The sequence below is a fragment of the Paroedura picta genome, chromosome 5 (genome assembly GCF_049243985.1).
Source record: "Paroedura picta isolate Pp20150507F chromosome 5, Ppicta_v3.0, whole genome shotgun sequence".
NCBI classification, from domain to species: Eukaryota; Metazoa; Chordata; class Lepidosauria; order Squamata; family Gekkonidae; genus Paroedura; species Paroedura picta.
The window spans coordinates 96573538-96598220 of record NC_135373.1 but is presented as its reverse complement, the minus strand read 5'-3'; the positions used below and the strand labels follow the sequence as shown (position 1 = coordinate 96598220).

At 47.3% G+C, this 24683-nt stretch overlaps 1 protein-coding gene across 1 annotated transcript in view; it reads right to left on the bottom strand.

Annotated features, from left to right (window-relative positions):
- EMP1 (epithelial membrane protein 1) overlaps positions 1 to 14444 on the bottom strand; it is a 28218-nt gene extending 13774 nt beyond the window's left edge. The window contains exon 1 of the mRNA XM_077339264.1: positions 14259 to 14444. The gene's annotated coding sequence lies outside the window, so the exon portion shown is untranslated. The remainder of the gene's footprint in view (positions 1 to 14258) is intronic.
- Positions 14445 to 24683: the final 10239 nt, after the last annotated feature.

Sequence of the window (24683 nt, the reverse complement as noted above, 5' to 3'; positions counted from 1 at the left end):
TTTCTTTCTCTATTGGAAATGAGATATCCCAAACCACCCCTGGGAATCAAACAGAAATGACTGGGTGAGGTCATAATCCCATGCCATGTGGCATTTGTTTCCTTTGAAAAGGAAGCACCAAGGAGATGTCTGTCTTTTCTGGGAAAAGAAAACAACCTACCCTTGGCAGTAAAATGCTTTGCTTGCCACGATCAAATTGAAGGAACACCTAGGAATGGTGACTTCTGTTTATAATTTTTATCTAATTCTACCCTATTCTTCAGGTTTCCTCCCAGTGATATAGCCCACAGCAGTATTTTGTAAACAACTGTGCCATTTCCCTTTATTTCCTCTATGCCGTTGGCCTCCTGTGTTTGGGACCCTGTTCCTGGAAGTCTTGCTTGATTGCTGGTTTGCCACCTCCAGTCCCAAGGGGGGGGGGTGAGAAAAAGTGTGCAATTACTTTTTGAGCCAGGTGAGAGACCTGCATCTCTCTTTTCCAGACCAAAATACCTACCATGAGGATTCATGGAACAACAGATAGAAAGGCAGTACTAATGTTCAGGGTGAAGTCTGATGAAGACATGGACTGAAATTCTATGTACACTTACTTGTAAGCCTCACTATATTCAGTGGATTTTACTTCTGAGTAAACATTCATAGGCATGCACTGCATCATACATCACTGCATCATGCAGAAGAAGAGTTGGTTCTTATATGACGCTTTAGGAGTCTCAAAGTGGTTTACTATTGCCTTCCCTTTCCTCTCCTTACAATAGACAGGAGGCAGGTAAGGCTGAGAGAGCCCTGATATTACTGCTTGGTCAGAACAGCCTTATCAGTGCTGTGGCAAGCTCAAGGTCACCCAGATGTATGCATGTGGAGGAGGAGTGTGGAATCAAACCTGGCTTGCCAGATTAGAAGATGGCACTTCTAACCACTACACCAAGCTGGCTCTCTAGTCTAATACATCTACCCAACCACATCCTTTACTGTGTTTGTCTTCTTCCACTTGGATCAGGACTTTCAGCCATGGGGAGAAGGGGGGGGGGAGATGGTACCAAATGAATAAGCATCAGTAGCAGATGTAGGTGAATAGAGACACTGTGATGGAGCACTTAATTATAGTCTCCAGTTCAGCTGTTTTATGGTTAGAATCCATGCCCTAAAGTCCTTCTAAATAAGTGACAGGGTGACTTTCCAAACCATAACCCCAACTGCAAAAGCAGGAAATGAGTCAAGTAGAAGTGGAAGATCCTAGCCGTTTAGGACTGAGTTGTAACATAGTGGAAAAAAGAGAATGGAAATATCCACTCAGTGTTCAACACGTGCTTTTGCTGTGTCCATGTGACCTCACCCAACTCAAAGAACACCCTCCCTTTACACCTCTGAACAAAGAATCAAAGAAGTAACCCTGGCCCCCTTCATTTCTGTCATGTGAAAAGATCAAATCTGTACCACAGATCTGGAATGTAGGAAGAGCGAGCCAAGACAATGAATGCATTCATGGGCTTGCAGTACAAACTTAAACAGAGTTCTTCCAGACTGATCCCACTGAAATCTGTGCGTTTAGACTGCAGTAACTGCATGGGATTGCACTGTTGGTTGCTTAGTATGTCAGATCACAGGCAAGTGACCCACCAGCAAAGCCAGGCACTGTAAGAGGACACAAGCATGTAGAAACTCTGTTTGGAAAAAGGACACAGAGGAGAAATGGTCGCTGCAGACTCTCAACCCTCATCCACACCGCCTCACATGTGTAGAATACAACTGCTGCTTGCATTTAATATCTGTCATGAATGACAGTTCAATATTCAACTAAAGGTTAAAAGGAAGTGGGGAAAGGGAAAAGGAAGGTGAAAAGATACAACTTGAGCTCATCCGGTCTTGAAAGCTAAGCAGCATCAGCTCTGGTTAGTAATTGGATGGGAGGCCTCAGACTGCAGGGGAAGGTCTCATGTGCCTTGAAAGCCCTTTACTGGGGTCATAATAAGTCAGCTGCAACTTGACAGCCCTTTGCGCAGGCCCATGTCAGTGAGTTGAGGAGACTTCCCTCACTTTTCCCCCCTCTCTGGATCATCAACTAGTCATGACAGGAGGAAGGGAGGGCTGGCCAAGTGCTACAGAAGAACTTGCATGTTTGAATAAGCTTCTGGTGGTGACAGATAAAAGGATTCAGAAAAACTGCCTGGTATGGGGAAGGAAAAGGGAGTATTTGCCGAGCTTTTGGGAGTTCCAAAGCAGCTGTAATTTCTGCAGCCGCTCAGAGGCATGAATGGACACAATGCTGCTGAGCAGTTCTAACCCAAGAAAGCACCGATTAGGGTCTTTCAAAACATGATTCAAGCACAAGCGAGCAATTCTCTATGGTAGGGAAGCCTCACCATGAAAAGCATACCAGGTATCTGAGGATGGGTGCTTGCACACAAAATAAAAATGTTGTTGGTCATAAAGGTGCCGCTGGACCCTAACATTGTTCTGCTGCTTCATACCAACATGGCTACCCATCTGAATCCATCTTCATGAAAAGCACAGTCACCATGGAAGGACAGAGAATAAGGGACCTACAAGAAATAAAGGGAATCCCACCTCTCATAATAATATAGGAGGATGATTTAGTTGCCAGGACAACTGGGGTGATGCTCTCCATAATATAGGAGGATGAGCCAGTTGCCAGGACAACCGGAGTGATGCTCTCCAATGGACTGTGGCTCATCTATATAGCAGACAGCTAGTATGCTCACCTGACCAGCACCCCTCATGTCCCCACAGATACACATAAGCCCTGTTTGCATGTTACATACAGTGAATGCACATATAGAAGAAGAAGAAGGTTCTTATATGCCTAAATTTTAACTGGGCCCTGCCTGCCTACTAGGAAGACACACCCTGATTACATTCTAGTTCCAGAATTGACAAAAAACTGAGACTATTGACGCTACCAGCTGGTACTAAAATTCAGTGCCCAAATTATTTGCTGCTACAAACTAGTTTTAATTGTTATTAACTGAATTAATGAACAGTTTTAACCATTTTATGTAAATGATATGTTGCACACCGCCCTGAGCCAGTCCGCTGGGAAGGCAGTTCAAAAATTCAAGAAAAAGTGGGGGGAAAACCCTATAGTAATTAAGAACTTTCACAAAGTTTCCGGAATGTATTGTCAGCCACCACCACCCCTCTTTTAAAATCCTGCGCACAGGCCTGATGGAGCAATATCTATGAATTGTTCCAGGGAAAGTGTATTTGCTCCATGAATGAAGTCACCCTTCCTTCCTGATACAGAAAATGAATGCTTGTTGGGGGGAGAGGTGAGAGGATATAAATGGGAAATCCAGGGTCCCAGGATAACCTCTTATCAGGCCACGTAATGTGAGGATTTCACCATTCCTGGACTCATTTGTTTCTTCTTTAAAACATTTATAGCCCACCTTTCCGGAATGCCCAAGTGGCTTACCAAACATAAACACAGTTAGCAATGCAGTCCAAACACAGAAAATAATGTCCCTCAATCAATTTTCATCTCTTGCAACATAATGTCACTCCCAGCTGCCAGAGACAACAGGGCTCCCCCTGACACACCCACACTCACACCCAGAGACTGCAATGAGGTCTTAAGCCAAAAGCCAAAGCCAAAGCCAAATCAATGCTGCCTAGGCTTGCCTTCTTGGTACAATCCCTGTGTGGTTCCCTCCCCGCCCACAGTGCCACAGGTGCGCAGAGCCTGAACACTCTTGTCCCTGACACTTCAGCCTGACTGGGCAGGTCGGGTGTTCCCACAGGGCAAATCTCCTGGGAGGGTGTGTCGCCTGTCTGTGTGCCAAACTTCAAGCACCCCGCTGCTTTAGGAGCCCACGATTTGTACTCTGCACGTGCACGCACTGCCTGGGAGGGCTAACGGCTGGCAGGGAACTAAACCAAAGCCGGTTTTTTAAAAAGGGCCTGAATCCGCCTTTGTTGAGAACTGTCTGAAACATTCTTCAGGCTTTAAGAAAGCCCAGAACAGGCGATCCTGCATAATATGGTTGGGAAGTGAAGCTGCAACCCGGAGGCCCATCACTGGCTACTTTGGAGGGGAGGCGGGGCAACATGGCCACATAGGATCATATCACTTGATAAATGTTTAACACATTTTTAAAAAATAGATTAAAAAATTAACTCCCGCCCATTCAGGAAACCCCTCCAGGGCCATCATGAAACCCTGCTTGAGCAAGCCTGGGCGACATGAAACCAGCGGAGGGGCGAAACTTTTCCCCCGGACTGGCCCTCGGAAGCGCCTCCCTGCGATCTGCAGGAGCCCCATTTCAAAAGGGCGGGAGGGGCGCCCGCCCTGCAGAGCCACCCTGGAGAGCCGCGGCCAGCTGCTGAGCTGAAGGTGCCGCTGGATCGAAGGCAGCTGCGTGGGGCGGGCCTGGCGGGTGCTCGGGGGCCTTTCCCGGGAGGGGAAACCCGTCATGCGTTGGAAACTCCCCCCCCCCATCCTCCTCCCCTCTCCCGTGCCCAGAGCCCGCGTCCTGGCGGGAGGGTCGGGGCTGCCGCCTGCGGTGAGGGCAGGGATGGAAAACATGAGCGACGTCGCCACTTTCCTCGCGCGGCTCCCTCTGATTCATTCGCAGGATGGCAGCGGGCTGGACGGGGCGGGGAGAGGGGCGCAGGAAGGCAGGGGGAGCGCCAGACGTGCGGGGAGGCGCGGCCGGGAACAGAGGCGGGCTGCAAGAGGCTTGCGGGAGGGCAGGGGAGCGAAGGCAGCTCTGCGCGGCCCACTTGGGTGCCTACTGAGGGGCGAGGGTGGCCAAGGTGCAGGCGGCAGAGATCAGCTGGCTGCTTTAGAGGGCGGCCTGCACCAAACTCCAGGATTTCCCAGCCCAGAGTTGGCAGCCGGACCTGATGCGTTGCCGCGAGTTCTGTGCCCCCCTCATTGCCCCGGGAGAGTCTCTGCAAAGAATCTTCTCCTCCCCCCGCCCCCCCCCGCCTCCTTTTTAAATGGCTAATTACTAGAGGCCTTATTGAGAGAGTTTTGGGGAGCGCTGGGAGGATAGTATGATATTATATTCTGCAAATGTTCCCCTCCTCCCCTAGGCTACACGAGCCCCTCCCCAAATCTTCAGGAATGTCCCCATTCAGGGTTGCCAGAACCCCAGCTAGACCTCATGCTTGACCTCATGCTAGTAGCGGCCACATGCACCTGGTTCTTTCTTTGGGACCTTAGCCCATCGCTGCGTGGAGGTCGAAGGCAAGAAGCAGATGCTTGAGCAACAGAAGGGTCCACTTCCTCTGAGGAAGGGAGTCCTTCCAACAGTATGAATGTGCAGGGAGAGGGGGTTCATGGTGAGGTTGCATGGTGGCAGACCAAGGACTGGCCCCCAGAACTCTCCTAATGTTGGTCCTGGAAGAATTGCATGCATGTATCATTCCAGAGATGCTATTCATTTGCCACAACCAAACCACAAGCCATTCTTGAATGAGACATGGTATGGAGCCATACCTCTGTAACAAGCAGGCAGTAAGGGATCCTTGGTTTCCTCCTATTAAGCATAGGCACTTCCCACACCAACTCAGTTATTCCTTACTCCTCCCCCCCAGGTTACAGGAAAGTAAGAAATAAAATGAGAGAAGAGTTGATTTCTGAATTAGAAGAGCACATTTATTTGAACTGAAAGTGCCTGGTTCAAATCAAGACCTTGCCATGAACTCACCTGAGTGACCTTAGGCAAGTAATTCCTGTTCTAAGCTTTAGACCCTATGTGTAGGATGAGGATATCTTATTAGGTCTATCTTATTAGGAGTGTTGTAACTATTCTCCCGTGGATGCACGAAGCACTTGGAGCTGTACTCAGGAGTATTCCCTAAAGCTTATCTTCAAGTACCCCCCCCTCTTTCTGTTCTGATTCTTATTGTGAACTTTATCCTGGTGAGGCTTGTATCATAACACTGCTCAGATTATCCACTGGCTTTACTGGTGGTCTCACATTGCTGATTATTGGTATACCTTTTGAATTTCTTCTTGCATGACTTTTAACTGCTTTTAGTGGGATCTGCCTCAGAGGCAAATAAGCATGGTGGGGAGGACTCGAGTTAGAATTCAGAAATGCAACCTAGTTCTCACCTTGACACTTGCTTTTGGCTGCAGTCCCACTGCAAGAATCTACATGTACATCTTCTGCCTTTGAGCTGAACGGGGCAATAAAAATCATGTGTGTTTTCATAAGCGAGGCTTGCTGAGCTTTATGACTTATCACAAAGAAAAACAAAAGAAAAGGATAAAGATACTTTTGTGTTTCATCTCCAGTGTCCTACATCTGGCTCCTGGTTAGAATCACCAACTTTCCAGCTCCCTCTGGCAGAGGCAATGATGCCTCTCAGGTAGCCCTGCAAGTAACTTCACAGAGTTACTAGCCCATGAAAAATGTTTATTAGCTGGCCACCCACGCATCAGCACATTAGTCATTGTGGAAAGAAAAAGAGGCCTTCTTCCTGACTCATGAACAACTTTCCCGCTTGGTCATTGCCTTGAGCCTGCTTTACCTACCAGTGAGTGACTTGATTGACTGCAATTAACCAGCGATAACATTTATCTCCGAGCTGTGAAAAGTGTACACTAATGGGAGTGGATTAAGTCCAGCTGCAGAAGCCGGTTGACATCATCAGTGCCCGAGTGACAGACGGCTGTCAACAAGTTTCCTCTCTTGGATGTTTGATTCAAGCATCACGTACACTAATACCTTGTACTTGGCATTATTTTATCAAGAATAGTTGTCAATGTTTTAAAACCTACTTCTCTACTCATACATTTAAAATAGGGGAAATAATGACTATGGGGGAGGGAGCCTGAATGGGGCATAAGGAGGTTAAAGGATGTCTGTGAAAGTCACCTTCAGTACTCATCTGCTGTAGTGAAGTTGATTGGCCATGAGCAGCACTACAAAAGAGCCAGTAGCAAGTCCTTGGGGCACATGAAGCTGCTTTCTGCTCGATCAGATCACTGGTGCCTCAAGATCAGCATTATCTGCTCTCACGGGCAGCCGAGCTCCAGGGCCTAGGCAGAGGTAAATGACTGGGTCTTCCGCCTGCAAAGCAGATGCTAAGTAGTGGATCCACCCTCAAGGCACGTCAATGGTTCATCCTCCTCTCCCAAGTCCTTCCTTCCTTTAGCAGGGCCACTGCCCAGGAACAGCAATTCCCTGAACCTTGGACGCCAACATTTCTGCTTTCAGCGCTCCTACTCAGAACAGGGACTATAAGATGGGAAAATGTGCTTGCACTCTGCTCTTTTTTATCAAGAGGCGCCAACACACACCCTACGCAATTACCATAGAGGCCTCCCAAGAATCACGATGATGCCTAAAGAGGTGGGGAATTGGGTGGGGCCAGCTGGGAATATAGGATTCCCCAGACACCCACATCTTTGGCAGCAGGGAGCACAGCAGGACTCTGGTCCTTCAGTTTTACACTGAAAAGAAAGGCAATTTAAATCTCGCCAACAAATGTTTTAGCCCAAATTCCAGTGGTCTGTGGGCTCCTGTTTCTTGCAATGCAATGAATAAACATGGTGGAATCCCCTTTAATTAGCTAGAAATCTTTCCCCACCACACCAAACTAAACAGGAAAAAGAATGTCTCAACATACTTCTTTATGCAGCAGTACCTTTCGAGAAAGGAGAATGAATCATACTAGGGTGGGTTTCTGTTTTGGTCTCATAGCGGCTGCAAACATATTGAAAGCTGCAATGCAGCCACAGTACAGGACAGTTCCCCAGTCTTTTCCCTAGGGTTAGCAACCCCCCAGCGAGGTCTGGAACTTTCCCAGGATTACACCTGATATTCATACTACAAAATCAGTACCCTTAGAGAAAATGGAAGCTTTGGAGCGCAGACAGTCTGGTGCAACAGATTCCCCCCTCCAAAGGCCTCAAACCTTCAGGAATTTCCCAGGCTGCAGTTGGCAACACGACTTTCCCTTTGTGCTCACATTCTCCACCCTACTTCCAGTGGGTTTTAGTGACTTTCAAAAATCTGAGGTTTGGACATTGCTACAGTGTTAAAACAGGTGGAACATGTTCTCACTGTCCCTAAGCCTGCTTTGGGATCCAAATTCTAATCTCCACTCTGCCATGGAAACTTGCTGAGTGACCTTGGACTAGTCACAAAGTCAGTGTCTAATCACAGGGTGGTTGTGAGGTTAAAATGAAGAAGAAACTAAAGTTTAAGTGAATTAAATAAATACCTTTCTTTCTGGATACAGAAACAGTGGTCTCTGTCTCTAAATATAGCTCACTTTTCTATTACTTTAATTGTTCTGTAACTGTGTGATCAATTTTATTGCACTGTTTATGTGTTATACTGGTTCTTATAGCATTGTTTTATCATTCTGATACCCACCTTGAGTGTCAGTGAGAGAGGTGGACAGTAAATGTATAATCAATATCATGCAGAAATCCCCTCCCCCGAAGACAAGCAAGAATTTGGAATTCGGTGGAGAATGCCCAGGAAGATCTCACTGTGAAAGCACTTGATGTCTTTCTGTACGCTTTTTGGATGCTTATTTAAACACTTGGGCTTGTTGATTGTATACTCTTTGAGTACTTTATTTTTCCCTGCGTAATCCCCCTTGAGTTGCAACGGGAAAGGTGGACTATAAATAAAGTGAGTAAATAAACAGCGGCTTGCTAATGTTTGTAAAGAGTCTTGCCTGAAGCATCAGCCTGACTTAACAGCTTTTCAAAAGGTAAAACACAGCTGCACTGGGGAGCACAAGGCATTCTGGGAAGCAATATCCTTGAGTGCTCTTTGTCCGGTCCTTGGAAGACCTTAAGTCCTCCAAGATTTCAAGAACTGCCTTCAGTTAGTCCAGAGACATTTTCAAATGATTGCAATCACTGTGGATCTCCGTCAGTATTTATTTTGCTGCCCCATTTATCAGAGATTCATCTAATACCATCAGACCATGTATCCATTTGGCCCCAGGGCTACCAACTATGACTGGCAGCAGCTCTGCAGGGTCTCAGGCAGATAAGGTTCTTATCTAACTGGCTGGAGCTGACAGGGTTGAGAGGCAGGACCCTCCTCCAGGAAAACATGTATTCTGCCAGTGGGTCACAGGCCCTCCACTGGACCTTCTGTCATCCTCCCCAAGTCATGGCCAGGAGACCCAATCCTATTTGCCCTCAGCAGTTTGATTCACCTTGAAGTGTCACCTGTACAGGTCTTAAGACAGCTGTTTCAAGGTGCACTGGTGATGTGTAATGGGGTCTTTGGCTTTCTATGACAATATAACTGCTTGTCTATGTAGCAAATCTTGTCGCCCCGCTAAGGAACACCAGACAATGCTGAGGTGAGTGATGAAGAGTCATTTCTAAACTGCACAGCTTTCTCAAGTAGGGCTGCCAACAGGCCATGAAGGAGAGGTGGGAAGTACTTTCCCTCCCATGGAAATGCACAGCTGAAGCCTTTTGTGTCATGGAGGTAAATAGCATCACCTAGGAAATAGCACACCATTAAGTCTCTGTTAAAGTGACAGAACATTTTTCTCCAGGCTTGTTGGCAACCATCCTCAAGACCCTGTGCTCTAAGAACAAGGAGCCATTATTCCTACTTCAGAGTTGCAAGCCTCTGTTTCAGGCCCCTGTACCTGGCTTCTGCCTCCCCACACGCACCATCCCTGTCAGAAGTGGCCGAGAAATAAATGGAAACAACCCTCATCCCTCCTGCATAGAACCAACAGTCCCAGAGGGAGGGGCACGGACACGTGTGTTTCCCTGCATTCATCCTGTTGAATGGCAAAAGGGCCTGCTGACTTATGGGGCATGGAAGTGTCAACAGCGTTGGGGTTTGGAAGAGGGCTGAGGTTGCGGCTGGCTGAACACATCTGACTCTAGTCAGGTCAACAAGGCAGAAATGCCTGCTTAGTTAGCACACAGCAGAGCTGCCCTCCAGAAGCAGACCTTTGACCCATCCAGCTCAGTGTTTGCTCTGGCTCAGCAGACCTCAGCTTTCGAGGGCCTTGGCAGATAAAGGTCTCACTCAACAGCTGATCCAGACCTGCAAGAGGGAACTCCACTGTGCCTGGCTCTGGTGTGGAATTACGGCCTCTCCCCAAAATCTCTTCAAGCAGTCTTCAAAGCCTACTCTGTAGGGCTTGCTGCTTCCGCAAAGATGTCTAGCCCTTCCTTGCCTTCCAATCACTCCCATTGCCATGCAATTGTCCATCTTTCAGGTTTTCCCTGGAAATCATTCTCAGTGTGAGTTTGGTCACCAAATGGATGGGAAACTGAATTTTTGGAAAACCTCCCCACCCATAACCTCATCAGGGCAATTTCACCTCCCTATTCCTTCATGCCTGTCATCACCCTTCACCACTGCAGTGATATAATGGCTACCATTATTATTAATTCTTTTGTCAGTGGCAGGGGAGCATGGTGGGAGTGAGGGATGGCAGGGATGCTGGTGGTGCAGCTGGAGAATTCTCCATGGCTGCTGCTGATGCCTCTGGGCACACCAAGAACCTTGCCCTTGTATGGGAGCAGTCTAGCATAAAGGGGTTATTGTCCTAGGAAGAACTAAAGGCTTGCGGTTATTGAGACTCTTAGTGGTACCTAGAGCTTCAGAACCTTAACTTTATGCCCACAGGGGTGGTTCCTTCTGGCACAGGGAGCCGTGCCCTGCTGCATACACTTCCAGCAGAAGGCTCCTTGTGCAACAGGGAAACACCACCCTTTGCTGAAGGTGCCCGTGGGATCCACCCCACTGGTAGGGAGGACAGCCTCTCTGCTGCTCTAACGTGTGATGTAATCAGGATCTCTGATGTTTTTCATTTTCTTACTATGTACCAATTTAACAAAACAAAAAAACTCCCAATGTTTCAAATGCACCCCTAACCTCTTTTTTCAAAGCGACCCTCACTTGGTTTCACGTGCTTTGGATAATGTTCTCTCAATGCACTACAGCCATCATTTGCAACTGGATTCTCCTGTTTCACATAAGAAACTCTATTATCATTATTTAATGATGTGTGAAAGCAGCACTAGAGCATGTCTGATAACAGCCTTTACAAATTACTGGGTGTTATGGATGTGGAGCTCCCATTGTACATCTTCAAGTCTACTCTTGTGCACACTTCCAGGCTGGGGAACAAAGTCTGAGTCCATCTTTAAGACTAACAACATTTTATTTAAGGTGTGTGCAAGCACAAACCCATCCAGATCTATCTTAAGGCTGGTGTTAGAGCTTAATTCCATCCTTAGGCTTTGCAATGCCAAAAATATAAATTATAAACTATTTGGAAAGGACCCCCTCCCAAGTCACTCCACAAACTCTATGGTAGGGCGTGGCTTTGAATGTGTGTCTCCCACTCCCAAGCCAGTGCACGACACACACTGGCTCACTCAGACCACGCTGTCTTTTCAGCATGTTGACTTTTATAAGGAAAGCTTGAGGGAGTTTTATTTAAATAAATAAATAAAAGGAATTAATGGTTGCTGGGTCATAATCAATGAACTCTGCCAGCAAAATGGAAACATGTTCAGAGGCAGCTGGTTTATGAATATTATGGGAGAAAAACCAGTGGGATTCTATGGCTTCCACCTGGCTAGCCAAGGATAGAAACAGGATGCTGGTCTAGATGGACTTTGTCTGACCCAGCAGGGCTCTTCTATTGTCCTTGCAGTTTTAGTTGCAGTTGGATAAATGAATAGCCCCCTGGGAAGCAGAAGCAGGCAAGGCAATGTGATTTTTCTTGAGCAAGTTGCATCTTCTCAGCCTCATTTCTATACACCATAGATTGAGTCAACTGACACATCTGTCAGCAGAACCAGGCAGTTCTTGTCATGCTTTCTGTCACATGGTACTTCACACACCATGCACCACCCAGTCATCTTGTCTACCCTTTGTGCAATGTGCCCAGTGCAGGGCTGCAATGTGAGCAGATTTTTTGAAACAGCTTCCCTGCTCATGAGGTTTGATCCTTCATGGACTTTTCCAGCCTCACACCCAGTTTTGCTTTAGCCAATGAATGAGGGGAGGACCAGGTGTGGGTGAGTCTGGAGGACAGAAAACTCTGAAGAACCTCATTGACTTCTACATGGGCCTTCTCAATGGGCCTGGATCTTAGGACCACTTCTAAATTAGGAGGGGAGACTTAAACCTAATGGCAGGCCTCCCAGAAGTGCCTTTTGCATTTCCCAAGTCTATGATGCAAACACATTAGAGGCAGTTAGAGTGGTTTCTCAGAGGTCCTGAGAGAACAGTTTCTCAGTGGAACAGGCTTCCTCAGAGGTGGTGGGTTCTGCATCTTTGCAAATCTTTAAACAGAGGCTGGATAGCCATCTGACGGAGAGGCAGCAAGGGTTCAAGGGAGTGGCATGTTACAGTGGATGAGCAATAGGGTTGTGAGTGTCCTGCATTATGCGGAGGGTTGGACTAGATGTCCCTTCCAACTCTATGATTCTATGACAACATTTATACTGACTATGAAGTGGCTTCGCTTTAACCATAATGGCTTCTAGTACACATAGTGCACATTTTCAATAGAGGATCAAACGTATATGAAAGCCATCTGGATTGCACCCCTATGTTTAAAAATATCAAAGCTCTACCATGTTGAGCATAATGGTATTTGTAATCTCAGTGCTCTATGAAAACATAACATTGATCTTATTAAGAAAGAAATGCTCCTGTTACAGAAACCCAAGCAACTGTCTGCTTAGCTACATAGGTCTGGCATCAAGCTCCTGTTGTCCCGCTGGAGCTTACCCATTTTTTAATAGATTGGACATTTTCACTTAGAGCCAGGGTGGAATCCAGAGGCAAAGCTAGATGATACGGAATACTTTGGGCAAACGGACCTTTCCTTCAACCAAACATATCCCCTTTACTGCATGTGCCCAGAGAGACCCTCCTCTTCATGAAAACATGTCGGAATGGACAACATCTCGGTAAAACTGCTTTCCTCCAAGGGGAGTGTGTGTCATCAAATAAAATGTATCCACCCCTCTTTTGATCAAATACATTCCTAAAAAAAACCTTTCCAAAGCACTAGTACTTTCACTAATGATGGGTCTTTTGTGAGTGTGAGAATCTCAGTAGCCACAATCCTCTCCACATTTAATTAGGAGCAAGCCCCAATGAACACAGTGGGAGGTTCTTTTGAGTAATCATGGATATGATTGGGCTGCAATAATCTTAAAAACGCTCTCTGGCTTCACCCACCCCTGAGGTGCAAAGGCGGGGCAGCAATGCAGGCAGAGCCAAGCCCAGTTGGAAGATCTCGGGAGGACTACCAACTGGTTCTAGATGTCATTCGGATCAATCAATAATAGCAATCAATTCAAATATCACTCTGTACAGGTAGTGTTTGGCATGAGTATCACGGGGTACACACATTGCCTCTGATAGTAATGTCATCTGCATTCCTGAACACCACTATGCATGGTACGATCCACAGTCAAATATTACAGTAATGGTACCCGTTCCGTAGTTCATGGTCCCAACAAAACAAGTGCAAGTTGCATCTGTTAATGGAATCAGAGGAATCGCTGGGAACTGGGTAAAGACAGGAGGGTGTGCCATGCTAGGGAACCGTCCCCCAACCTAGCCTCCACATAGCTCCCTTCAGCATGTGTCATTCTGTTCTTCTGTGCAACGACCCCCTCTGTTTCACCTTAACTTGTTCCACCCAGGGAGCCTGTCCACGGGAAGATTAGGAGTCTCTCCAAGTTGAATGAAATACTCTTTGCTGAAGGGCTAAGCACAGGTCTGCGGGAAGCTTGTGTTCCCAGTGAGGTAAAATACTAGCACTGCCTTGACTTGCAGCCCCCTTGGAAACCTGGCTGTTGCCTGCCAGTGAGGTTGGCCAATCGCCTGTTCAAGGAATGTGCCAACCTTCCTCTCCGATCTGCACACACACACACGGGGCTTCTGCTTTTGTCATTCTCTTAGCACCCAGGTTGTGGCTGTCCCAGGCAAGGCATCCCTGCAGCGCCTGAGCTCTCCTGCCTGGGGGCAAGGTTCCTGCAGGACTGCCCAAGCGGAGTAAATTCTGAAGAGGTGAGAGTGTTACAGTGCAATCCGAAGCAGAGTGACAACTCTTTTAAGTCCTCTGAAGTCAGTGTGCTCAGAAGGGAGTAAGTCCGTTTAGGACTGCACCATTAGGGATGAAACTCTCAAAAGACTTTGCAAGCATGGATTTGGAGGAAAGAGAGGCAAGAGCTCCTGGAGGCCAGAAAAGAAGAGAAGCTTATAAATATCTCCAAGCTTTGCCGCAAGGTATGTGGAAAACGAGCTTACCTTCAGGGGAAAGAGTCTGGCGTGGAAGGAGTCAGCTGCCTTGCGCTCCTGCTGCCTCGAAGCCCAGAACTGCAGTGAAGGGAGTGTCCAGGCTGGCGGGGTTATAAGTTTCCCCTGCTGGTGTATTGGGATGTGCGGTGGGGTGGTGTCTTTTGACTGTTGTTTTAAAACAGTTTCTATGAATCAGTCTGGCTTTCAAGAAAAAAAAAGAGAGAGAGAGAGAGAGAAAAAAATTAATACACTACGCCCTGCTTTCTTGGCAGCCAGCCAGAAGTTGCTGGGCGGGAACCAGCAATTGCAAAGTCTCTTTCCAGTGACTCAATGCAACAACAGGAGCAAGCAGCCCTGGGGGGAGGGGGCGGGGGGGGGGGGAAGCCAGCGATCGAAAGAGCAACTTCCAGCCTTGTGAGTAATACAAGAGATGGGGAAGACACACGGGGCAGGTCTGTTTAGGAACACTTGAGGCCTGGTTGCCAACCATAAAAAATAAAGCGCAGTCACGAATGTGGTAACAATGTGCACAAGCACGCAAACAGCTGCGAGGGTACAGAGGGTGGTGTTGCCCTCGTGAGTCACTCCCCGACCCCACCTTCCTCTGCCACAATGCAGAGAATGTTGATCCTTCATAGAAAAGAGCACTCGGGGATCTGGGTGTTCATTGCAAAGAGCGCTCTGGCTCACTGGAATGCCTGGTTATCCAGCTGCAGGGTGCGTCCCTCAGAGGCTATACGGCAGAGGGGGCCGAACTGTGGCCCTCCAGATGTTCATGAACTACAATTCCCATGAGCCCCTGCCAGCGAATGGACATCTGGAGGGCCACAGTTTGCCCACCCCTGGACTACAGTTACCATGAGCCTCTGTCAACTGTCCATGCTGGCAAGGGCTCATGGTAATTTTAATCCAGGGACATCTGGAAAGCTACAGTTTGGCCAGCCCAGCTGTATGATAGTACTGGGAGACCAAAACTTCCACCTATCCATTTGATGGCGGTGGGCTGTCATTCAGCCCACTCAGCTTGGTCCCATTCCTGTTGGGAGCTTCAGACTGTGGTGTTGAGGTTGTGGAGAAGTAGAGGATTAGGGACTGCAGAAGCATGGAGAAAGACACTGTGGCTTCTGCCACCAGTAAAAGGGCCACAGCTTGCTTTGCGTTTCCACTGAAGTGGAGCCAGTAGGGTTTTACTTTGAATACCGTGACTGGATTCCACGCCTCCCCCCATCCTGATTTTTCTGTGGAGAATCGGGAAGTATATATTTGCATATTAATGAGAAAAACCAGATGGTATCATGGCACCAACATTTCCTGTGTGTGTCTGTGTGTGTGTGCACGCACGCGCATTCTGTGGTTGGTCTCTCCTTAGTGGCCAGTTTCATGCTGGGTGTGTGTGTATTTTTTTAATCAGGCCTAGTGATTCTTCAAGCTGTATTTACTCTTGGTAGCCACCTCAGCAGCCTGAGGAGGGTGCACTTTGGAGAAGGAGGAACCTCAATAGGACAGAATGCCATAGTGTCCACCTTCCAAATCCAGGTGAACTGATTTAAAACCCTTTCTTTTCAGAGAGAAATTTCCTGTGTTTTGCTGTGAGCAACAGTCCTCAGCCACCAGAAATCCCTTTGTGTTGACATGCAGGGGTGGAAGGGTGAAGAATTCATTGCCCTAAATCAGGACATGTCTGTATTTTGCCATCCAAGAGAATTACAGTAGGCTGCACAGTTGTGAATGAGAGAGGAGAGAGGTCATGGCAATCAAGGAGTGGATGAATGGCTCTCTGAGAGAACCCATTAAGGTGTGACCCATGATTGAAAATGCCAAGGATCAAGGCAAAGTCAGGAGATCAGCCCTAAAATCAGGTGTCTCCTGTTCCGAGTATAAAAGTTGGCAAGCTTGATTTAGTGCTAGTGGCTAATCCAGAAACACTGGAAGCTCCTGTGTCTCAAACCCATTTTGACAGGTTTAAGCCTTGAATAAGCTGCATGGAATGTGAAGGGCCAAGGAAGTTTTCAGAGCAGCACAAACTTCATCATATCAGACTAACTATAATCTCAAACCACTTGAACGCCAGTTTTACAACTCCTCCCCCTCTGTTACTGCAATCGTCTTTTCAAACCCCTTGAATGGTGGCTTAGACAGGACTAACCTCATTTGACGCCTCAGAGATACTGGAGGGAGAGGAGTCCAAGTCATTCTGGCCGGACAAGCCCAGGAAGGTCAGCAAGTGAGCTGAAAGGACAAGCTGTGTTGGACAGACAAACCAGCAGCCCGCCTCACTAAAGCCGGTTTCTTGTAGCAGCAGACAGTTATACTTGGCTGCATAAATTCTCACTTGACAGATCTCCATTTGTCACGGCCAGAGAAATAAGGGTCAAATGGCACATGATGGAGGGGGTGCAAGACTGGTGCTCCAGATGTGTGAATAGGCCATAAAAAGCAGCCCAGAGGAGGGCCTGATATGGATTGTAGCCACATTGCCTTGGAAGGGAGAGGGTTAACTATCAAACATGCCCTTGTTGTTGTTATGTGCGAAGTCGTGTCCGACCCATCGCGACCCCATGGACAATGCTCCTCCAGGCCTTCCTGTCCTCTACCATTCCCCGGAGTCCATTTAAGTTTGCCCTACCCAGTGCCTAAGCCCAGCTGTGTGTGTGTGTGTGTGGCTAAACAAGTATTTTAAAGCAGATGAATGTTTGATCACGGATCCAGCACATGGGGAAGGAGGAAGAGTTAAACCCCTCTTCTCCAGGGCCAGGGCCCCAATTCACAAATCACCACACATTTTAGGACAGATATAGCACGTCTGGGGGTTCCAGCCATGGAACTCCAATGTGACTTGGAGTTGTAATTTGGTCTACCGATAGTGAGGAAATAATTCCACTTTCTGGGGACATTCATATTACACTGCAGTCCCAGGCAAATGAGCGCACCAACTCTTACAAAATAATTTATCAGTGAAAAGGGTGACAAGAAAGGCTTGGAAGAAAGGCACATAAGGGAAAGCTTGAAATACTGTTTGACGGCTGTCCTGAAGAAGTCTGTGCAAGGTCTGGAGACATCCATGTGATTGCAGAGACATGTGATGGGCTTCAGAACATTGTGATGAACAGAATTCGTCATGCTCGGCCTTCAGAGCCAGAAACAGGAGCTTCCATTGATGCCACAGGAAAGCAGAGTTCCAGTTTTACAATGCGGGATGCAATGCATATTTCACGGGGCTCCCTGGTTCTGAGAAAAGACGAGGTTTTCCATCCCAGGATGGGCTCGTAGGCCATGTTAACGTGCCCCCAAACATTTCCCTTCCTTCCAAGGAAGGTTGCAGTCTAAAGAGCTAGGCAGGAAGCTCCCATGCACACTGCAACTTCCGGGGCTCTCCTGCTCCAAGCAGTCTTCTTCCAAGCCCTATCAAGCTGCTGAGAAAAACTCAGAAACAGCTTCGAAGGATGCAGCAGGACCTTTGGGGGAGGGGGGAGCAAAGCATCTCCTACACCCCCTCCCCCTTTTGTCCCAGTTTACGTAGCCAGAATTCTGGTCCCAGTGAACCGTGCAATCTGGTCTGCCTAACATCAAGTTGGATCTGACTACTGTGGTGCTGTGTCTTCTGGCCAGCAGCGGCTCCAGGCAGAGACGTGCCTTTCCGTTTCTGACCCCAGCTCCCTTTGAGTGGGCTTGCCAGAGGCTGAACGGAGGCCCCCTGCCCTGGAGCCCCAGCCCCTCCCTTAACTCCTGGGATGTTTGTTTTCTTGATATCTGGGAATTTGGCATATTAGTGATCTTGAGTGACATTTGGGTAGGAAGGAATCATGTCATTGGGCTAGCACACATCCTCCGGCAAACTGTATGCGACAATTCTGGATTTCTAAAAAGAACTCTCCTTGCTAACTTGAAATCAGGAAGAGTGGAATGCAGGGAAGAGCAAACTCAGGCTAATTAAATGGGCAGAAGATGGGCAGGCCACTCAGTCCTAGCAACTGCTCCCTGCACTGACTGATGTTCATGTCCCGATAGGTCTATCCTACCTTGTGGGGAAAGCACAGGGCAGCAACTTTTCATTTCTCTCTCCTGTAAGCCCATCCGAGTCTGAGCCTGAAAGTTTTCTGGAAGCAGTGCAAGAATTAAGGGAGCCAGCATGTTAAGAGCAGCAATCTCTAATCCAGAGAACTGGGTTTGATTTCCCACTCCTCCACCATATGCAGCCAGCCAGATGACCTTGGGCCAGCCATGGTTCTCTAGAAGCTCTCTCAGCCTCACCTCCCTCGCAGGGTGTTTGTTGTGGAGAGAGGAGGGAAGGCGATCGTAATCTGCTTTGAGACTCCTTCGGGTAGTGAAAAATGCCCCCCCCAAAAAAGCAGCTCTTCAGCTCTTCTCTAATTTTGTTCTAAAGAAAGGTATCCAGACCCGCTTTTCATGGTTAGGACAGACAGCAGCTGAGTACATTCTGTTGGTTATATTCTTCCCTTCCCACAAACTGTTTTTAAATGAGTTCAAATTTTGGAAGTGGCAGGATTAAAATGTTATAATATGGTAGAAAGGCTGATAAGGGAAATGGCATCTGTATGCAAACTTGGCCAGACAGAAAACTGCACCCCTTGCCTACAATCCTGGCTTCAGAGAGGGGGCTGTGAAACGAAGGTGTGGGCATTGACCCCCATCCCCACCCTATGTATTACTGACAGTGAGAGACTCCCATTTGTGCCCTGGAGCCTACTGCTGGGCCTTGAAGCTCCCCTGGCGGATCATGCAATCTAAGGCTACCCTTCAGGAATGGCACCCTGCCATCTGAGCGCATGCCGATCTCATGAGACAAGAGACCTGCCTAGAAACCAGCCTGTGTCCTTGGCCGTCAGGAGCACGTGGCTTCTCCTGCTGCTGTAGCCACTGTAGCTGGCTTCTCAGAGTGGCTTCCTACAGGTGCAGCAGGATAGGTCCTTCCAGCCTGGGCCTTGCCTCCCCATTTGCATTGGCAGCTCTGGGAAGGGCCTTTCCTGCCCACGCAAGAGAAGCAGTTCCTGCATTTACACCCTGTGTTTTCTCTGCACTGTTTATTAATAGTTGCATGATGCCAATCCTGCCCCCAAGAGATTTCTAAATATGCATTTTAAAAAAACTGATGCTGTGGTCAACCTCATCTCCAGTGGAGCCAGCCGTTGCTTCACTTGGGCTGTGCCCTGCCCTGTGATTTTGTAGCTCAGGAAGTGAGGCAGTTGTGGGCCAAAGTGGCAGATTTTACACTGGGTGGAGGTGGCTTCTAAGGACCCATTGTTTTTCATCACACCAAGAAGAAGAAGAAGAAGAAGAAGAAGAAGAAGAAGAAGAAGAAGAAGAGTTGGTTCTTATATGCCGCTTTTCCCTACCCAAAGGAGGCTCAAAGCGGCTTACAATCGCCTTCCCTTTCCTCTCCCCACAACAGACACTCTGTGAGGTAGGTGAGGCTGAGAGAGCCCTGATATCACTGCTCGGTCAGAACGGTTTTATCAGTGCTGTGGTGAGCCCAAGGTCACCCAGCTGGCTTCGTGTGGGAGAGCACAGAATCGAACCTGGAATGCCAGATTAGAAGTCTACACTCCTAACCACTACACCAAGAAACAGTGTGAAAAAGAACTAGTCTTTGTGGCTCAAGTGTGGCCTGAGAATAAGAATTAATCTTCAGAAACGCTCTTCAAAAGTGACTTTTGCATCTATTGCCAACCTACAGGTGGGGCTTTGAGATCTCCCAGAATCACAAGTCATCTCCAAACTACAGATATCAGTTCTCCCTGGAGAAGATGGCTGCTTTGGAGGGTGGACTCTATGCCATGATAGTCTGCTTAGGTCCTGCCTCCTCTCCAAGCCATGCCTTCCCTGGGCTCCACCGTCATGTCTGTACGAATTTCCCAACCTGCACAGCTTCAGGTGCCTATTGGAATAGTCACCCAGCCCAAATGTACATGCCTTATGAACTAGAAGTGTTGGAGCAGCACATTCCTGGATGAAGAGTAAGACTGGATATATATATTACAATATATTACAATATATTACTATATATATATATTACAAACATTACAGGTAAATTTGCATTATATCTTCATGCTCTGATGTTTAAATGTTTAGAGGGAGTGTACCTTTGAGCATCAGTTGCTGGGGGGACAGTGGAGAAGGCAGATATTTTCCTGCCCTCCTTGTGAGCTTCCCTGATTGAGGTACCTGGGTCACGACTTACGCTGCTGGTAAACAGGAAGGACAGTCTGGGAGCATTAACAGCATGAACTTTGTAGCAATAGCATTTACAGTTTAAAAACATCACCTTATATTTTGCACTGTGAAGGAACTGGCAATTTGTGGATATGACATAAGATCCCATGCCCTTAATCAATTCTACAGAAAGGTTTAGAGACTGCTACACAACATGTTTTAGTTGTGGTTCATATGAAAATTCATATGGGATTCTGATGAAAGTTGTTTTGTATGAAAGTTGATTTCAGCCATTCATTCTGGTAGACTTGTCTGTGCCCCCAGAAATATTACAGTGCAATTTTAGAGCCAGAGTCAAGTCCATTAGCACCTTAGAGACCAACAAGACTTTCAGGGTTTGAGCGTTGTCAGATAGCAGCATTAGAGTAAAGTAGAGTCTTGCAGAACAACTGCTGGTTCTCATCAATAGCACATAAAGGTCAGGTGGATAGCCTAGACCAATCAGGTTTAAGGTTTTGGTAATCACCTTCAACACCAAACGTGGTCTGGGCCCAGTATACTGAGAGACTGCCTCCCTGCCTATACCCCCAAAAGAGTCCTACACTCCGCCATCACCAACTGGCTGAGGACCCCTGGCCCCAAGGAAGTGTGTCAGACCTCCACCAGGGCCTTCTCTGTCCTGGCCCCCACCTGGTGGAATGAGCTCCAAACCTAGCGAGTTTGCTGCAGGCAGCTGGCAGAGCTATCCCCAGCTCCTGCTGAGAACTGGGCCCAATTTATTGGGATCCGACTGGTTGCTTGCATGCAAGTCCGGTTTTGTGCAGCACTTGAATCAAATACGACGCCAAGCGCCTTTGCATCTCTCTCAGCGGCCCTTTTAATGTTTTCTTGCACAGTTTGCTTTCGGTGCTTACATGGCCATGAGCACATGATAGCAGATTATCGGCATGACTCTTCCTTGCGACGGAGGAAGTCCTAGGAATGAAAATGAACCTGTGAAGTAAAAACCACTGAAGTAAAAAAAGTAATGAAAAAATGACTCCAAATCCAAAGAGGTAATGCAAGAATGAGCAATCTCAGTGTATTACTGATCTGAACAGTTTGCCTGCCCTTTTCATTCAAGACAGATAACAAGGCAGGCTGGCTTAAGGGAGGCCAGCACACCTCATATCTGTGGAAGTTTTGGTGTGTGATTTGGTAGACATTAAAGAATGCAGTCAAGGCAGGAGATACAGGGTTGGTGCTCATGGAGGGAGCAGCAGGAAAGCTATAGCTTACACAACAACTAGATTTTGTGGGTGATTCAATATGTCAAAAATATTCAAACTGAAAATTTAGGGGAGGGGATTTTTAATCCAGAACAAAGCCGTTAACCAAAGAGATTGAAAAAAGAAGAGAACCATGTAAATGGAAATATCAGGGTCAATACCCCCTAAAATAGCCGTATATTAAATCCCATAATCTTTCATCAAATTATATATTGCTAATTAGATTAAATCAAATAACATTACTAATCAAATTTTCATATTAAAAACTGTGCATAAAAATCTATCAAGTTTGGTTACATATATGAGCACCTTTCCCTAGTGTAAAAACAACTGGGGTAAAGTGACACTCATATGCATGAGGCTGTCATGCATACTTGGTCATAGGAAAGATGCTTGTGCGGGACATTTTTATGCATGGTTTTTAATGTTTATTATCTGGATGAAGACTCTGGGATATAATTTTAGCTTTTGGTGAACTGACAATTTTTCCATATGCAAAGATTTTCTTCTTTGTGTAAAACTGTCCAAACTCCCATCTAACCATTTGGCCATATTGATCACAGCTGGTGAACAGATTGAGAACTGAACTGGCGGGCGATCAAGCACTCTTCTTAACCACTACAGTGCACAACCCTTCCTCATCGTTTGCACTGGAATCATATATACATATTCAGCCTAACCTGTACAGATGGGAGGTAAGTGCAGTTCCCAACAGGGGAGGCTTTTAGCTAAGAATGAGGGGCAGCAGGACTCTTAACTGGATCTGTCTGCAGTCCTACGCATGGATCTGCTGCCAGGGAACACATGCAGCACGTCTCTCCCTCTCTCTCTCCCTCTCTTTCTCTGTGTGTGTGTGTATGTTTACAAGTTTGAAAGCATGTGCCTTTGCACTGTAGGATCAGGCAGGGCCAGTGTATTTAGGATGAAGGCACAGTCCTTTCTCTCCCCTTATCTCATGCCCAGTTCATGTTTAAGCACTGTTGTTGCCCAGTATTGTCACTCCATTTATGATTCTCCGGTTTTGGAGACACCATATGGACAGGAAATAATAGTGTGAGATTCAGCATAGAAATATGCAAGCCGTTTATCTTGGGAAGAATAATGTGAAACAGACATTTCAGTGGGAGGGAGACATCGGAACCTTAAAAAGGAGAAATCTATTGTTAAAGCAGATGTTGCCTGAATAAGGGACAGGAGGGCGATCGTTGTGCTGGCGTGCTTGCAGCTGAAGCTCCATGCTTACCCTCATCCCCACCCACATTCTTTGAGCAGAACAAACCCTGAACATTCGCATCATCTGCTTTCCCTTCATTTAAAACTCAATGCAGAATTTAAAACTCAAAGCAGGGGTGTTGCAGAATTCTGAATTCTTAGCAGTCAGAGGAAGAAGAAGAGTTGGCTCTTATATGTCACTTTTCTCTACCTGGAGGAGTCTCAAAGTGGTTTACAATTGCCTTCCCTTTCTTCTCCCCACAACAGATACCCTGTGAGGCAGGCGAGGCTGAGAGAGCCCTGATATTACTGCTCGGGTCATTGCAGCTTTATCAGTGCTGTGGTGAGCCCAAGGTCAACCAGTTGGCTGTGTGCAGAGGAGTACTGGGGAATCAAACCTGGCTTGCCAGACTAGAAGTCAGTGCTCCTAACTGTTACACCAAGATGGTAGGAGGTAGGAAGGGGAAAATAATCCTGTATGTGCAACCATCTGTTGACAAGGGTGGAGAAGAAATGTGCCCACTGGACCAGGTCACCTGCCCAAATCCTGCTTATTATGAAGCCGCCTTATGAAGCTCCTTACACATAGTCTGTATCTAGGCCAGGGGTTCCCAACCAGGGTTCTGTGACCCCCCCCCCCCCCGGGTCCACGGGAGCTCCAAAGGGGATCTGCGTCCTTTCCCCTCCTCCTGAATGGACTTTGTCACCATGGGGAACTTGCTGCCTCCACCCAGAGGGCTCGGTGAATAGGCCGTGGGTGTAAAAATCAAAGGGGAGGAGTTGGTTGTGGGAAGTCCAGGCTGACTTCTCAGCTCCTACCCTTCTTTCTGGCCTACATGAGGTGCAGCCGCTGTAGTAGCAATAAAGGAGAGGGAGCAAAAGGGAGGGGAAGGGTGTGGGTGGTGATGTCCCTTCTGATGACATGTTGCCCCCCCCCTGAAGTGTGGCAAGGAGGCATGGTTTGCTGACATCACTTACTAGGGGGTCCTCAAAGCCTGAACTTTTATTTCAAGAGCTCCTCCATGGTCAAAAGATTGAGACAGGCTGATCTAGGCACTTTGGCTTCTGATTCCTTCTTTCAAATTTTTGACTTCTCTGAACTTCTGCATATGAGACATTCACACCCTTACAAAGTCACAAGACTCTTTTTACACATTATTGCAGGTGAGGGTCAATCTCAATATAAGATTCTTGCTATGGCTGTAAGCTGCAGTCTGCAGATGGGTGAATAATCCAGTAAAGCTCAATTCACAGGTGAAAATCTTCCACACCCATTTATTTGTTGGGCTCTCCAGCAGGGGCAGATAGGTGTATTTGTAGAACCCAGGCAGTGTTGTACGTAGGCAGAACATCAATACTGCATGGCAGGTAGTGCCCTTGCCCTGCCAAGTTTACACTGGGCACCATCAATAACAGCTGTATCCACCCACCATATCATGCCTCCTTTCTCTTTGCTTCTGCAAGAAGGCTGGCCCCGCCCAGCATGCAGATCAAGGTTTTCCTATCCTAAGCTATGCTGGAAACCAAGAGGCAAGTGTTACTCTAGGACTTCTGTGTTTCTATACCCTGCCCTGAACCTGAAAGACATTTCCCATTGGTGGTAGCCAAGTCAGTAGGCACAGGCACCAGCATTACCTCCTCATAAGGGACTACATATCACCTTTTTTGTTTCTGTTTGTGAACCACAATGACATTTCACTACCTAGTTTAGCTGTGTGCGGCCCCTGGGATTTTTCTATTTGGTGAAATCTTTTTCCAGGTCTTTGGGATTGAAAGTGATTTG